The 13,285-nt window shown below is 43.7% G+C and overlaps 1 protein-coding gene across 1 annotated transcript in view; it reads right to left on the bottom strand.

The window, feature by feature from the left end:
• The window catches only part of LOC138848529 (zinc finger protein 585A-like), a 45,055-nt gene extending 31,975 nt beyond the window's left edge, over positions 1-13,080 (bottom strand). The window contains 1 exon segment of the mRNA XM_070068645.1: positions 12,794-13,080. The gene's annotated coding sequence lies outside the window, so the exon portion shown is untranslated.
• Positions 13,081-13,285: the final 205 nt, after the last annotated feature.

The raw sequence follows: 13,285 nt of genomic DNA, 5'->3' as shown, positions 1-13,285 counted from the left end.
ATAGTCTTTAAATAAATACAAAGTAGGAGAATAGTTAGCAACTTAAAAACACCTGGCTATCAAAATTATTCAGATGCAGACAAGATAAGACTCCTTGTGGGGTAACCACATGCTGAATATCTGTTTTTTTTTTTATTTACATGTCACTGTCACAGGCTGAACAGCAACAGAACACAGTATGAGAATGATGAGCACACCTCTAATTCTAGAGACATATGTACCCTGTCAGGACTTCATTGGCCTAACTCATCAAAAGACTCAGGAATAAATGTTTCTGTTTTCAAGAGAATTGTGGGGCCAGTGCGATGGCACAGTAGGTTAATCTTCAACCTGTGGCACTGGCATCCCATATAGGCACTGGTTCTGGTCCCAGCTACTCCTCTTTCACTACAGCTCTCTGCTATGGCCTGGGAAAGCAGTAAAATGTGGCCCAAGTGCTTGGGCCCCTGCACGCATGGGCAACTAGGAAGAAGCACCTGGCTCCTGGCATTGGATCAAGCAACTCTGGCTGTTGTGGCAATTTGGGGAGTGAACCAATGGATGGAAGACCTTTCTGTCTGTCTCTACCTCTCACTGTCTGTAACTCTGCCTCTCAAAGAAATAAATACAATCCTTCAAAAAGTCTGTTAAAGTGAATTACAACCACCATTGTAGGTTTCCTTTCACAACTTCAAGTGGACATAGCTCATAAAATAAAATAAATCATAGGCTAATGCCATGGCTCACTTGACTAATCCTTCACTTGTGGCACCAGCACCCCAGGTTCTAGTCCCAGTTGGGGTGCCGGGTACTAGTCCCATTTGCTCCTCTTCCTGGGCCCAGGAGGGCAGTGGAGGGAGGCCCAAGTGCTTAGTTCTCTGCACCCGCACAGGATAACTGGAGGAAGTACTTGACTCTGGGCTTCGGATAGGCAGAACACTGGCTGTAGTGGCCATTAGGGGAGTGAACCAACGGAAGGAAGACCTTTCTCTCTGTCTCTCTCTCACTGTCTATAACTCTGTCAAATATAAATAAATAAACAAACAAACAAATAAATAAATAAATCATAGTTTCATAAACACTAAAGCTTAGACAATTGGTACCAATAAATAGCTTCTTTCATAGTCTCTCTTTATAAATAATTAATAAACCAATTATTTTCTTCCTACTCTGCAAAGTCAGTCAACGTAATTGATTTTGAGTTTAGTTTCCAAAACACCCAGAAATGCACAATGTTAATGCTTTTGCAGCTTTATAAGAGCATAAAATAATAGCAATTTTTAATTCTTGTACTTTTTAACATTAGAGAGTTCTAAGACATTAAATGGCATTTTTTTCTAACCCATGTAAGACTAACAATGTGCAGAAAAAATTGAGGATTTTTGTTATGCAGGTAAATAATTGTGCTTTCCCTAGAATCATGCTTCAACTGTGGTTATTTTTCCTCTCCACTGAAGCCAGGAAGAAGAAATTCCTGTGAAACTAATGAAATGCCCCTGATGTTCTTAAATGATTACTTTTTGGATAGCAACTTCCAAGAAACAATATCACAGTCATAGTGAGCTTTTTCTGTGGTTGGAATCTTCTCTTTGCTTCCAGGAGACTAAAGAAAGCCACCTGGAGATCTCAGGGGAAGGCCATGTGGGAATGAAGAGGCATGCATCTCCTCTGGAAGCAGTTGTGTCTGTGAAATTTTTTGCTCATGGCAAATTTGACAGGTCTCTATCCATTGATAAAGATGAGACTCATCATAAAAATTAGTAGTAATACAGAAAAAAAATCATTGAAATCACATTTTTTTCTGCCACAGGCAAGTGGAACAACATCTCTCACAGTAAAACAGACTGTAAAGAGTCTATCCAATATCTCTGGCTCTCCTCACATTCTAAGGAAAGACCTCAGAGAACTTCCAGCTGCCTCTTCCAGAAAGGTAAGTCAATAAATAAATTATTAATAAAAAGAAAAAGGAGGTAACTTTTTTTTCCATATTTCTGGATAGGATTCCTGTCTTTGAATCACTATCTCATGATTTTTATTCATTTTTCCTTCTTTGGAATTGGAGTAGGAGTAGGCAAAAACATGCATGAAAGAAGGGGGAAAAATCTTAAAGTACTAGATTGTAAAGTAGGAGCAAATGGACAGGAAGGCTGGAGGTGAAGGGCTAAAGACTAGGTTAGGGAAAAAAAACCAGCTTATTAAATCCTTAAAAAGAGAAAGGAAGAAAGGAGGGAGAAATAGAAAAGTATGGTTATGTTCTTCTGGAATTACAATCTTACGCAATCTGTTCTCTTTATATTAATAAAAATGTTTAACAATTGAAAGTTCATTCCTTTATTGCATCACTACTGCCTCATTCCAACACTCTATGAAAGCAGAATCCAAAGGCAGGCATGGGTTGCAGGGTGGAAGTGACAGTGATAGCCCTATTTCTCTAATGTCAACCTCTGCACCACAACTTCTGATCCAACAAAATTCTATACAGTACCCAGAATCAGCTTTATAAAATAAACCACTTAGGGCAAAAGCTCAGAAAAAATCAATGTCCCCATTATTCTTTGCCTATGAAGTACTCATAAAAATTAGCATGCTGCTAAAGAAAATGAGATTGTGGCCAAGCTATGTATAAAGAACATAGGGATGCAAAGTCAGGAGGCAGTTTGGTGTTTTATGAGCACCCAAAGTGAACTGCAGATGATGGAAGGGGATGCATTACAGAATGGGAGCTGAGTAGGCAGCCCAGCCAGTAGTGACCACCAAGCCTTTAACCTGAGATTTGTGAGTATTTGTGAAGTGTACAAATGAGTTCTAGCTATAACAACAGTAATTACTTTTTCCTTAGGAACACAAGGCAAAACACACTTTTTCCAATTTTTATCTGTTTTTCATTTTATTTGAAAGGTAGAGGGAGATGGAGAGGGAGAGAGATTTCTTCCATTTTCTGGTACACACCCAAATGCTCACAACAGCAGGCAATGTTCAGCCTGAAGCCAGGATCCCAAAACTCCAGGCAGGCCTGGATGAGATCAGTTGATTCTGAGGACACACAGTCTTCAGTGACACCTGTCTTTATAAAGACACATCTCAATACAAAATAAAACTCCCTACTCAGGACTTTTGAGATCCAAGAGAAAACTCAAATATTTTGCAGATGAGTGCAAAACAGAAATCTGGAGACTTCTGTGAGCCAACAAATTCCCTGCCTACCTGAGAATCAGCCTGGTCACCAAGGAGATCAAAGGAAGAGAACCAAGCAAAGCCACTTGGGACCTGTTCCCAGAGTCTTATCTCTTGAGTGAGCATAAAGGCAGCCCAGTCATTGGGCATTGGCAGTTTTGGACAACCTTAATCCTGAAGTGAGTACACAAACTAGTCAACTCCAATTTGGGCTGAGTTATCAGACTGGCAGTCTGGACAAAGATTGTCACCCATTAAGGAATCTGGACACAGGAATGGCCAAAAAAGAACCATCAGGAGATGTGCACAATAGGAGTCAGAGTACTAAGTGTATAATAAATGCACAGATCCCAGACCAAGGCAACAGGCAATGCCAACCTTCTCTTTTGTTGCAAAATTTGCTTATTTTATCTTAAAGGCCTTGAGAAACAGATCTGTAGACATCTCATGTGTAAGACAAACATGCATCATTCATAATTGGCCTATAAATATTAGCATTCTTGCCCTGATCAATAAGCCTCAGGAACTAGCTCAGGGAGGGGCAAGGAAATGGAATCACTTCTGTCTCATTTCTAGGGAAGTACACATCCTCCATGAACTGCTTCTTATAAAATATTTCTCCAATTATCCAGGAGAAATACATCAACTCTGAAAAGGCTACTTTTTTTTTTCCATAGAGCCCAACACCTGTCTTGGGAATCACCTGTGATGCCAGGTAGATGGATAAGAAAGCCAATTGGAATCATCTACTAGAAGACAAGATACTTTACACAAATCACTATATTTCACTCTACAGAAAAATGCAAACTGAATCACAAAGAACTCCAGTCGATCAATCCCCTGGTTTAAGCAAAGGGCATATTTGCATTACTCCAGATATGCAGGCCTCTCTTTCTATTGTACTCTCACGTGGACTATCTGCATAGGGATACAGAGTGAGGGGGAGGCTGCAGCAGTAAAAATGGTCAATGTTTCAATTATGAAACTGATTTTTAATTGTCTCAAATTCAGTCATAAAAATTCTGCTCTAAGCAAGACACACATAAAGCCAAGCTCATCCCTTTCTCAACAAAAATTTAATGCTAACTGCATATTTAGGAGTGTACTACTGCATTTCATTCCAGTACTTCTCTACATCTTATTTTTTTATAGACAGTGAGAGGAAGAGACAGAGATAAAAGTCTTCCATCTGCTGGTTCATTCCCCAAATGACTATAACAGAGGGAGCTGCACTGATCTGAAACCAGGAGCCAGGATCTTCTTCTCTGTTCCCCCTTGGGTACAGGGACCTAAGCACTTGAGCCATCTTCTACTACTTTCCCATGTCATAGCAGAGAGCTGGATCAGAAGAGGAGAATCTGGGACTAGAATGGTGCCCATATAGGATGCCAGTGCCACAGGCAGAGGATTAAACTACAAAGCCACAGTACCAGCCCCTCTACATCTTATAAGCACATCTTATCTGTAAGAAGAAAACTGAAAAGTGAGTCCAGTATATCACAAATCATGTTAGAAATTATCTCTAATTAACAAGAAAAAAAAAAAAAGGAAAACCCTAAAATGGAAACCTGCACAAATGACCTGTGTCCTATTACTTTATCCTTTGGAATACTTTTCAAGATTTCTTCTGGCCTTCCCATCTTCCCTTGTTCCTCATACCCTTTCATTTTTTTTTTTTAACTTTTATTTAATGAATATAAATTTCCAAAGTACGACTTATGGATTACAATGGCCCCCCCCATACCGTCCCTCTCACCCACAACCCTCCCCTTTCCCACTCCCTCTCCCCTTCCATTCACATCAAGATTCATTTTCGATTATCTTAATATACAGAAGATCAGCTTAGTATACATTAAGTAAGGATTTCAACAGTTTGCTCCCACACAGAAACATAAAGTGAAAAATAATAGATGATTTTTTTTTAAAATGATGATGAAATCAGATCAGACCTATTGTCATGTTTAATCCCAGTGAGAGTCAAGTTGGGAGTTGATAATTTCTTTCTTTCTTTTTTTTTTTTTTTTTTTTTTTTTTTACAGAGGATCAGTTTAGTATACATTAAGTAAAGATTTCAACAGTTTGCACCCCCATAGAAACACAAAGTGAAATATATTGTTTGAGTACTCGTTATAGCAGTAAATCTCAATGCACAGCACATTAAGGACAGAGATCCTACATGAGGAGTAAGTGCACAGTGACTCCTGTTGTTGACTTTACCAATTGACACTCCTGTCTATGGCATCAGTAATCTCCCTATGCTCCAGTCATGAGTTTCCAAGGCTATGGAAGCCCCTTGAGTTCTCCGACTCTTATCTTGTTTAGACAAGGTCATAGTCAATGTGGAGGTTCTCTCCTCCCTTCAGAGAAAGGTACCTCCTTCTTTGATGACCCGTTCTTTCCACTGGGATCTCACTCACAGAGATCTTTTGCCAGAGTGTCTTGGCTTTCCATGCCTGAAATACTCTCATGGGCTTTTCAGCCAGATCCGAGTGCCTTTAGGGCTGATTCTGAGGCCAGAGTGCTATTTAGGACATCTGCCATTCTTCCTCATACCCTTTCAATATCACTGCCTCTCTGTCCCTGTAGCTCTCTCCCTTTGGAAGCAGTCTTGTGGACTGTCAATCATTATTTCAAAATGTATTGTAGGAAGGGCCTGAATGGCCTTCTAATGTCCCTTAAATATTTCCATAAAACAGACGATAGAGGGGCTGGTACTGTGTCCCAGCAGGGAAAGCTGCTGCCTGCACTATTGGCATCCCATGTGGGTGCTGCTTTGAGTCTCGGCTGCTCCATTTCTGATCCAGCTCTCTTCTAAGGTCTGGGGAAGCAGTAGAAGATGACCCAAGACCTTGGACCCCTGCACCCATGTGGGATAACTGGAAGAGGCTCCGGGCTCTTGGCTTCAGTTCAGGGTAGCTCCAGCCATTGCAGCCATCTGGGAGTAAACCAGAAGATGGAAGGCCTTTCTCCCTCTCTCTTTCTGCCTCTGCTTCTCTCTAATTCTCTTTCAAATAAAAATAATAATAACAATAATAATAATAATAATAAACAGACAGTAGAGCATAGTGGGAAAGCCATTGCCTGTGATGCTGGTATTCCATATTGTGCATGAGTTCATGTCCCAGCTGTGCCTAGGAAAGCTACAAAGTTTGGTGCCTATGCTCCTACTCCCACATGGGAAATGTGGAAGAAGATACTGGCTCCTGACTTTAATCCAGTTTCAACCCCAGGTGCTGTGGCCATTAGGGGTGTGAAACAGTGGATAAATAATTTACATCTCTCCTTCTCTCTTTGTAATTCTGCCTTTCAAATAAATAAATACTTTTAATTTTTTAAAAAAATTAACAAATGGCCCTAAATATTCTGACTCATCTTGACATGTAACAAGAGCCAAGAAAGTTGCTGCTGACTTTATGTAGTGCCTCCTCAATCCATTCTATAAGAAAAAAAATATGTATTTCTTTTGCTATCCAGGCACTCAAATCCAAAAGAAATAATACTACCCAGTACAGCTCTCTTTAAGGCTGCTCCTGCACTGAAGAAAAGTAAAGGAGCAAGGGGCCCAAACCCTGTGTGGCAGGCTGGCAGTCCCCTCCTTACTCTGCATCTGAGTTTCTGGTTAGAAATGAGACAAAGGCAACTCCAGATACTGCAGTGGTACACAAACAGCCTCAATCACAGACACGCCTTGTGTGTGTGCAACAGAAGGGAGGAATACAATGAACAAAAAGGAAAGGATGTGAATGGACATAGCAAAGAATTTCCCCACTCTGCTGATCATGATCTCAAGGATGTCCAGGCCAGAATTCCATTTCACTTTGGAAAACCCACTCCTTGAAGTTTTCTCCACCTAGGTGTATTCTTCTTTGAGGAATCTATCCTCCTGTGAGAGAGGGCACCACCACAAATTGAAAACAAGTCAAAAAGCAGAGTGATGGCTTTAATTCTCAGAGGTGAATGGATAACCATATCTATGAATTCTGCCTTGAAGAATAAGCTTCCTTCTGCTCTAAGAATCTCATGTAGGTTTGGGCTAAAATGAGAAACACAGAGACCAGCTGGGTCTGTTAGGTGAGAAGAAAGGAAGCTTGATTTCCAGTTGTTACTTGTAGCATGTTAGTTTTGAGAGGATTTCATTTTCCACTTCTACTTGAAGAAATGGAAAGGTAGAATCAGTGCCAACCTAACACATGGCAGCTTTAGCCACTGATGACATCACAGCTTGCTACCCAAAAGTGGCAGCCAAAATAAACTCAACAAATGAGAACCAAAATAAAACAGAAGAGTCTAACATAATAGCAACATTTGTTCAGCATATGTTACCCAGATCTTGACACACAAGTCACCAGGATAAAGGGTGGGGCTGGCTTTGTGGCACAGTGGATTAAGCCACCACCAAATAAAATGCTGGGATCCAATATGTGTGTCCACCCTTTAAAAAAGATTTATTTATTTGAAAGTCAGAGTTTTGGGGGCCAGTGCTGTGGCACAGCTGGTTGAGACACTGGCCTGCATCCCATATGGTCACCAGTTTGGGTCTTGGCTGTTCCACTTCCAATCCAGCTGCCTGTTAATGTGCTTGGGAAAGTGGCACAGTATGGCCCAAGTCCGTGGTCCCCTATATCCATGTGGGAGATCCAGAAGAAGCTCCTGGCTCCTGGCTTCAGATCAGCTCAGATCTGGCCACTGTGGCCATTTTGGGAGTGAACCAACAGACTGAAGACCTCTCTATCTGTCTCTATCTCTATCAGTAACTCTGTCAAATAAATAAAAGAAATCTTAAAAAAATGTCAGAGTTATGGAGAGGAGGGAGAGTCAGATGGGATGGCATTGTGGACTAGCAGGTAAAGGTGCTGCCTGCAGTGCTGGCATCTGGTATAGGCACCAGTTCATGTCCTGGCTGCTCCACTTCTGATCCAGTTCTATGCTAGTGGCCCTGGAAAAGTAGAAGATGGTCCAATACCTGGGTCCTTGACACCCAAGTGGGAGACCTGGATGAAGCTCTTGGTGCCTGGCTTGGGCCTGGCCCAGTCTTGGCCATTGCAGCCATCTAGGAAGTAGACCAGCAGATGGAAAATCTCTTTCTCATTCTCTCCCTTTCTCTATCTCTGCCTTGCAAATAAATAAATGCTAAAAAGAGAGAAATCTTCCATATGAGATGGCTGCCATGGCCAGGGCTGAAGCACACAGAAACCAGGAGCCAGGCACTTCATCTGGGTCTCCCACATGGGTTACAATGGCCCCAACACTTGAGTCATCCGCTGCTGCTTTTCCCAAACCATCAGCAGGGAGCTAAATTAGAAGTGGAGCAACTGGGACATGAACGGCTGCTCATCTGGGAAGCTGGCATTGCAGATGGTGGCTTTCCCCATTGTGCCACAATGCCAGCCCCATGAGTGCCAGTTTGAGTCACAGCTGTTCCACTTCTGATCCAGCTCCCTGCTAATGCAACTAGGGAAGCAGAAACAGATGGCACAAGTACTTGGGTCCTTGCACCAACATGGGACACTGGGTTGGACTTCCAGGCTGGGCCAGCATTATTCATTGCAGTCCCTTCAGTGAACCAGCAGATGCAAGATCCCCATCCTTCTGTCTCTGCCTCTTTCTCTGTAACTCTGCCTTTAAAATAAAATTTTTAAATCTTAATAAAATAAAGAGAAAGGGTGAGAGAGTAGCCACACTAAAGTAACAGAGCAAAGCTACAGTTGTGTTGTCCCTCAGCAGCCTTCTGCCTTAAGTGGCAAATCTCCAGCTTACAGACACTGACATAAAAGACACATTCACAACACATTTCAAAACAAGAGATGAGAGGTTTACAAGGCATATTGATTTCATGATGAATTTCATTCATTAGGTACACTGGGTTTAGATATATGCCTTTTGTGCAGCCAAGTTAACCCAGGGTCTAATTCAAAGAGACGTACTGAGGAAGATGTGCTGCCAGGGGAGAGAGCTACAATGTCCCACTGCTCTTGTAACATCATAAAGAGAAGGAAAATAAATGGCGTAGTGTCTCAATAGGCTAATCCTCCTCCTTGCGGCGCCGGCACACAAGGTTCTAGTCCCGGTCGGGGTGCTGGATTCTGTCCCGGTTGCCCCTCTTCCAGGCCAGCCCTCTGCTATGGCCCAGGAGTGCAGTGGAGGATGGCCCAGGTGCTTGGGCCCTGCACCCCATGGGAGACCAGGAGAAGCACCTGCCTCCTGCCTTTGGATCAGCACGGTGCACTGGCCGTGGTGGCCATTGGAGGGTGAACCAACGGCAAAGAAAGACCTTTCTCTCTATCTCTCTCTCTCTCTCACTGTCCACTCTGCCTATTAAAAAAAAAAAAATAAGAGAGGGAGAGAGAGAAGGAAAAGTGCTACTCATGTCCATGGATATAAGGAGGACAGAAGCACAAACATTTCAGAAAGGGGGAGCAAATTACAAATATAGTTATTTTAAGAAAATAAAAGGAAGTAAATTTCAGAATTCTCACAGTAATCCAGGAAAATTGCCCTGCCTACCCATAGACCAAATGTTTCAAAACACATTTTCTGATTAAATTCTGAAGATTACAGGACTCAGCACTCTGGGTGTTCAGATGCCAAATTAAGTTTTAGTTTCCACTACGGGCAGATGTAGCCAATCACTCAGATCATGAGAAAAACTTTTCCATAAGAAGGAACATGAAATATTCAGTCACACAGAATAACTGTGCTTAGTGCTCAAAGTGAACCCCAAGATAAGCACCCAGAAAACCTGTTAGGTCTTGGGGCCAGCTCCATGGTGTAGCATGTAAAAATTTATTTATTTATTTAAAAGGCAGAGTTACAGAGAGGCAGAGGGACAGAGAGAGGTCTTTCATGTACTGATTCACTCCCCAAATGGCTGCAATGGCCAGAGCTGGATCTATCTGAAGCCAGGAGCCAGAAGCTTCTGTCAGGTCTCCCATGCAGTGAAGAACCCAAGAACTTGGGCCATCTTCCACTGCTTTCACAGGATCTCAAACAAGCACCCATATGGGATGCCAGCACTGTAGGTGGCAGCCTCACCTGCCATGCCCCAGTGCCAGACCTCAAAATAAACCTATTTTTAAAAGCATTTTAACTGAGGTATGGGAGAGAGTTTGTTTATCCAAAGCAAGGATAACATAACATAACTATTACACAGAAGAAGCTCCTGCTCCTGGCTTTGGATCAGCACGGCTCTGACCACTGTAGCCAACTGGGGAGTGAACCAGCAGATGAAGACTTATCTCTCTCTGCCTCTCCTCTCTGTAACTATGACTTTCAAGTAAAATAAATAAATCCTTAAAAAAAAATAAGATAACTACTAGTACTCATTAACTTAAAAAATATAGAAATTTAATGAAACTCGCTGGTGCCGTGGCTCACTAGGCTAATCCTCTGCCTTCCTAGGTAACCTTACTATGCTAAATGAGTTTCACAGATTAGTAATCTGGTGACAGCAGAACTCTAACAGAATCTATGAATCACTCAGTTAATCAAGTGAAAACTTCATTACACTGAAAGTTAGTCTATACCAATAGTTTTCAGGGCCACATTTCTCTTTTTTTAAAAGATGTTTTATTTATTTATTTGAGAGGTAGAATTACAGATACAGAGATGGATAGACAGACAGGAAGGTCTTCCTTCTGCTGGTTCATTCCCCAGTTGGTCAAAATGGCCAGAAGAGCTGCACTGTTCTAAAGCCAGGAGCCAGGAGCTTCTTCTGGGTCTCCCTCATGGGTGCAGAGGCCCAAGCACTTGGGCCATCTTCTACTGCCTTCCCAGGCCATAGCAGTGAGCTGGATCAGAGGAGGAGCTGGGACTCGAACTGGTGCCCATATGGGATGCTGGCACCACAGGCAGAGGATTAAACTACTGAGCCACAGTGCCAGCCCAAAGCCACATCTTTCACCGTACTGTGTGGGCATCTCTGTGAGGGGAAGAGGGGCACATTTTCTCTTTTCTTCCTTACCCATCTTCACATCAACACCTTGTACAAAGGCTTCCACAGAGCAGTCATTTTGAAAATCTATCACTAATATCCTCCCATGTTGAAAATGTCATGGGGTTAAACACAGAACCCAGAATAAGAAAAGTAACTTGAAGTTGGTGTTGTGGCTGAGTGGGTAAAAGCATATGGGTGCTGGTTCAAGACCTGGCTGCTCCACTTCTGATCCAGCTCTCTGTTATGGCCTGGAAAAGCAGTGGAAGATGGCCCAAGTGCTTGGTCCCCTGTACCTGTGTGAGAGACCTGGAAGAAGGTCCTGGCTTCTAGCTTCAGATCCATGCAGTTCTGGCCATTGTGACCATCTGGGGAGTAAACCAGCAGATGGGAGCTCTCTCTCTCTCTCTGTGCGTGTGTGTGTGTCTTTGCCTCTCTGTAACTCTGCCATTCAAATAAATAAATATTTTTTTTTTTTAAAAAGTAACTGACCGGCGCCATGGCTCACTTGGTTAATCCTCTGCCTGCAGTGCCGGCATCCATATGCACACCAGATTCTGTCCCATTTGCTCCTCTTCCAGTCCAGTTCTCTGCTGTGGCCCAAGTGCTTGGCCCCTGCACCTACATGGGAGACCAGGAGGAAGCACCTGGCTCCTGGCTTCGGATCAGCACAGTGCGCCAGCCATAGTGGCCATTTGGGGGATGAACCAGCGGAAGGAAGACCTTCCTCTCTAACTCTGCCTGTCAAATTAACAAAAAAAAAAAAAAAAGAAACTGGCCCCCTTAATTAAAACAGTATGGACTGTAAGATAATCAGCTTGGTGGAGCATTGAGTGACTGTAAAGAACTAGACAAGAAAAATTGATACTTTTCTGTATTTATGTTTTCGTAGCTCTCCACTATGAAAATCCAGATTGAAGTAGCTCATTAATAACTCACACGGTAGACTTGCATTAATTTCAGTTCACTTCTCACTTTGCAAAGGGATTAGCAGCAGGTAATAAAAGTTGACATCCCTAATAACATGAGAAGAAAGAAGGGTTGAAGACAGAAATCGACATGCAGGAAAATAAATCACTACGTTTCCATGGCCTCAAGCTCCAGATTGAAAAAGAGTCTGTTAATTAAACACGGAGGAGTGATCAATCCACAAAGCTACTGCACAAGCTTCACGTGCTGCTGGGAAAGTCAGCCAAACACATAATGCCCCAGCTGTCAGATGTGTCCGCGGGGTCCAGCATGGGGGCCAGGAGCCAGAGCCTACTCTGATCTTCTGTCTCCACCTCTCCACTGCCTCAGGCTCAGGCTGAGGGCCGCTGAGCCCCACCCAGCTGGAACTACCAGGGGATATAGCCAGAGGCCAGCCACAAGGCATTCTCTGACCCACCCAAAGTGAGAACTGGGCTTATTTAAATATAGGGAAAGGGACTCCTTCCTTAGGCGTGCTCTCAACTGCCCTGCTTGTGCCGTTCCTCATCCAGTGTACTTTAAGGAGAATTTGAGCGAGGCAGCCCATGGCACTGGCCAAGCATCGGGAGACTGGGAAGCGGTGGCGGGAAACACAACACCTGGGCCCCAGCCTTGACTCTGCCGGAGAAGCTCCCAGGATCACTGAGAAGCAAGTGATCGAGGTCTGGGAGCCGCCACCTGCCATCGCACCCTCCCTTCTCCCACACACGCATAGATGCCCCTCCTGTTCTCCATACTTGCCGTGGAAAATCTCGGGAGCACGTCCCCTTTCTTCAGGACACCTGGAGAGCAAAGCGGAGAGTGTGGGACAGGATAAGTCGCTGGAACTTGGGGCCCACGGTGCCAGATGCAGAGGCACAGAAGCAGTGGGCGGCAGGTCTGAGGTGTGTGCTCCCGAACCGCCGGAAATTGCACTTGCAAAGCAAGACTCCCCAGTGAATGTGGGAGAAGGAGCAACGCGGCCTCTCAGGGCCCTCTCTGATCAGTAAATCAACTTCTGTTCCCAGCCCCGAGCCACAGGGAAAAGCACGCATGCGCACGTTCTCCCACATGCACACGCACAGGCAGGAAACGTTAGAGCACTGGGTGACTCTGGGAAATGGAGTCCAGGCCAGAGCATTCCTAGATAGACTTACTGGCCCTCTCCTAGGACTTCAGCGCGGGGTGGGTGGAGACAGGCTGGGAACCAGATGGCGTTTGCTTTTGTTTACATCCCTCCTTCCCTTCCTTCCC

Source organism: Oryctolagus cuniculus, chromosome 2, assembly GCF_964237555.1.
Source record: "Oryctolagus cuniculus chromosome 2, mOryCun1.1, whole genome shotgun sequence".
Lineage (NCBI taxonomy): Eukaryota > Metazoa > Chordata > Mammalia > Lagomorpha > Leporidae > Oryctolagus > Oryctolagus cuniculus.
Note: the sequence above shows the minus strand (reverse complement) of the source record. Positions and strands in the feature narration are given on the sequence as shown.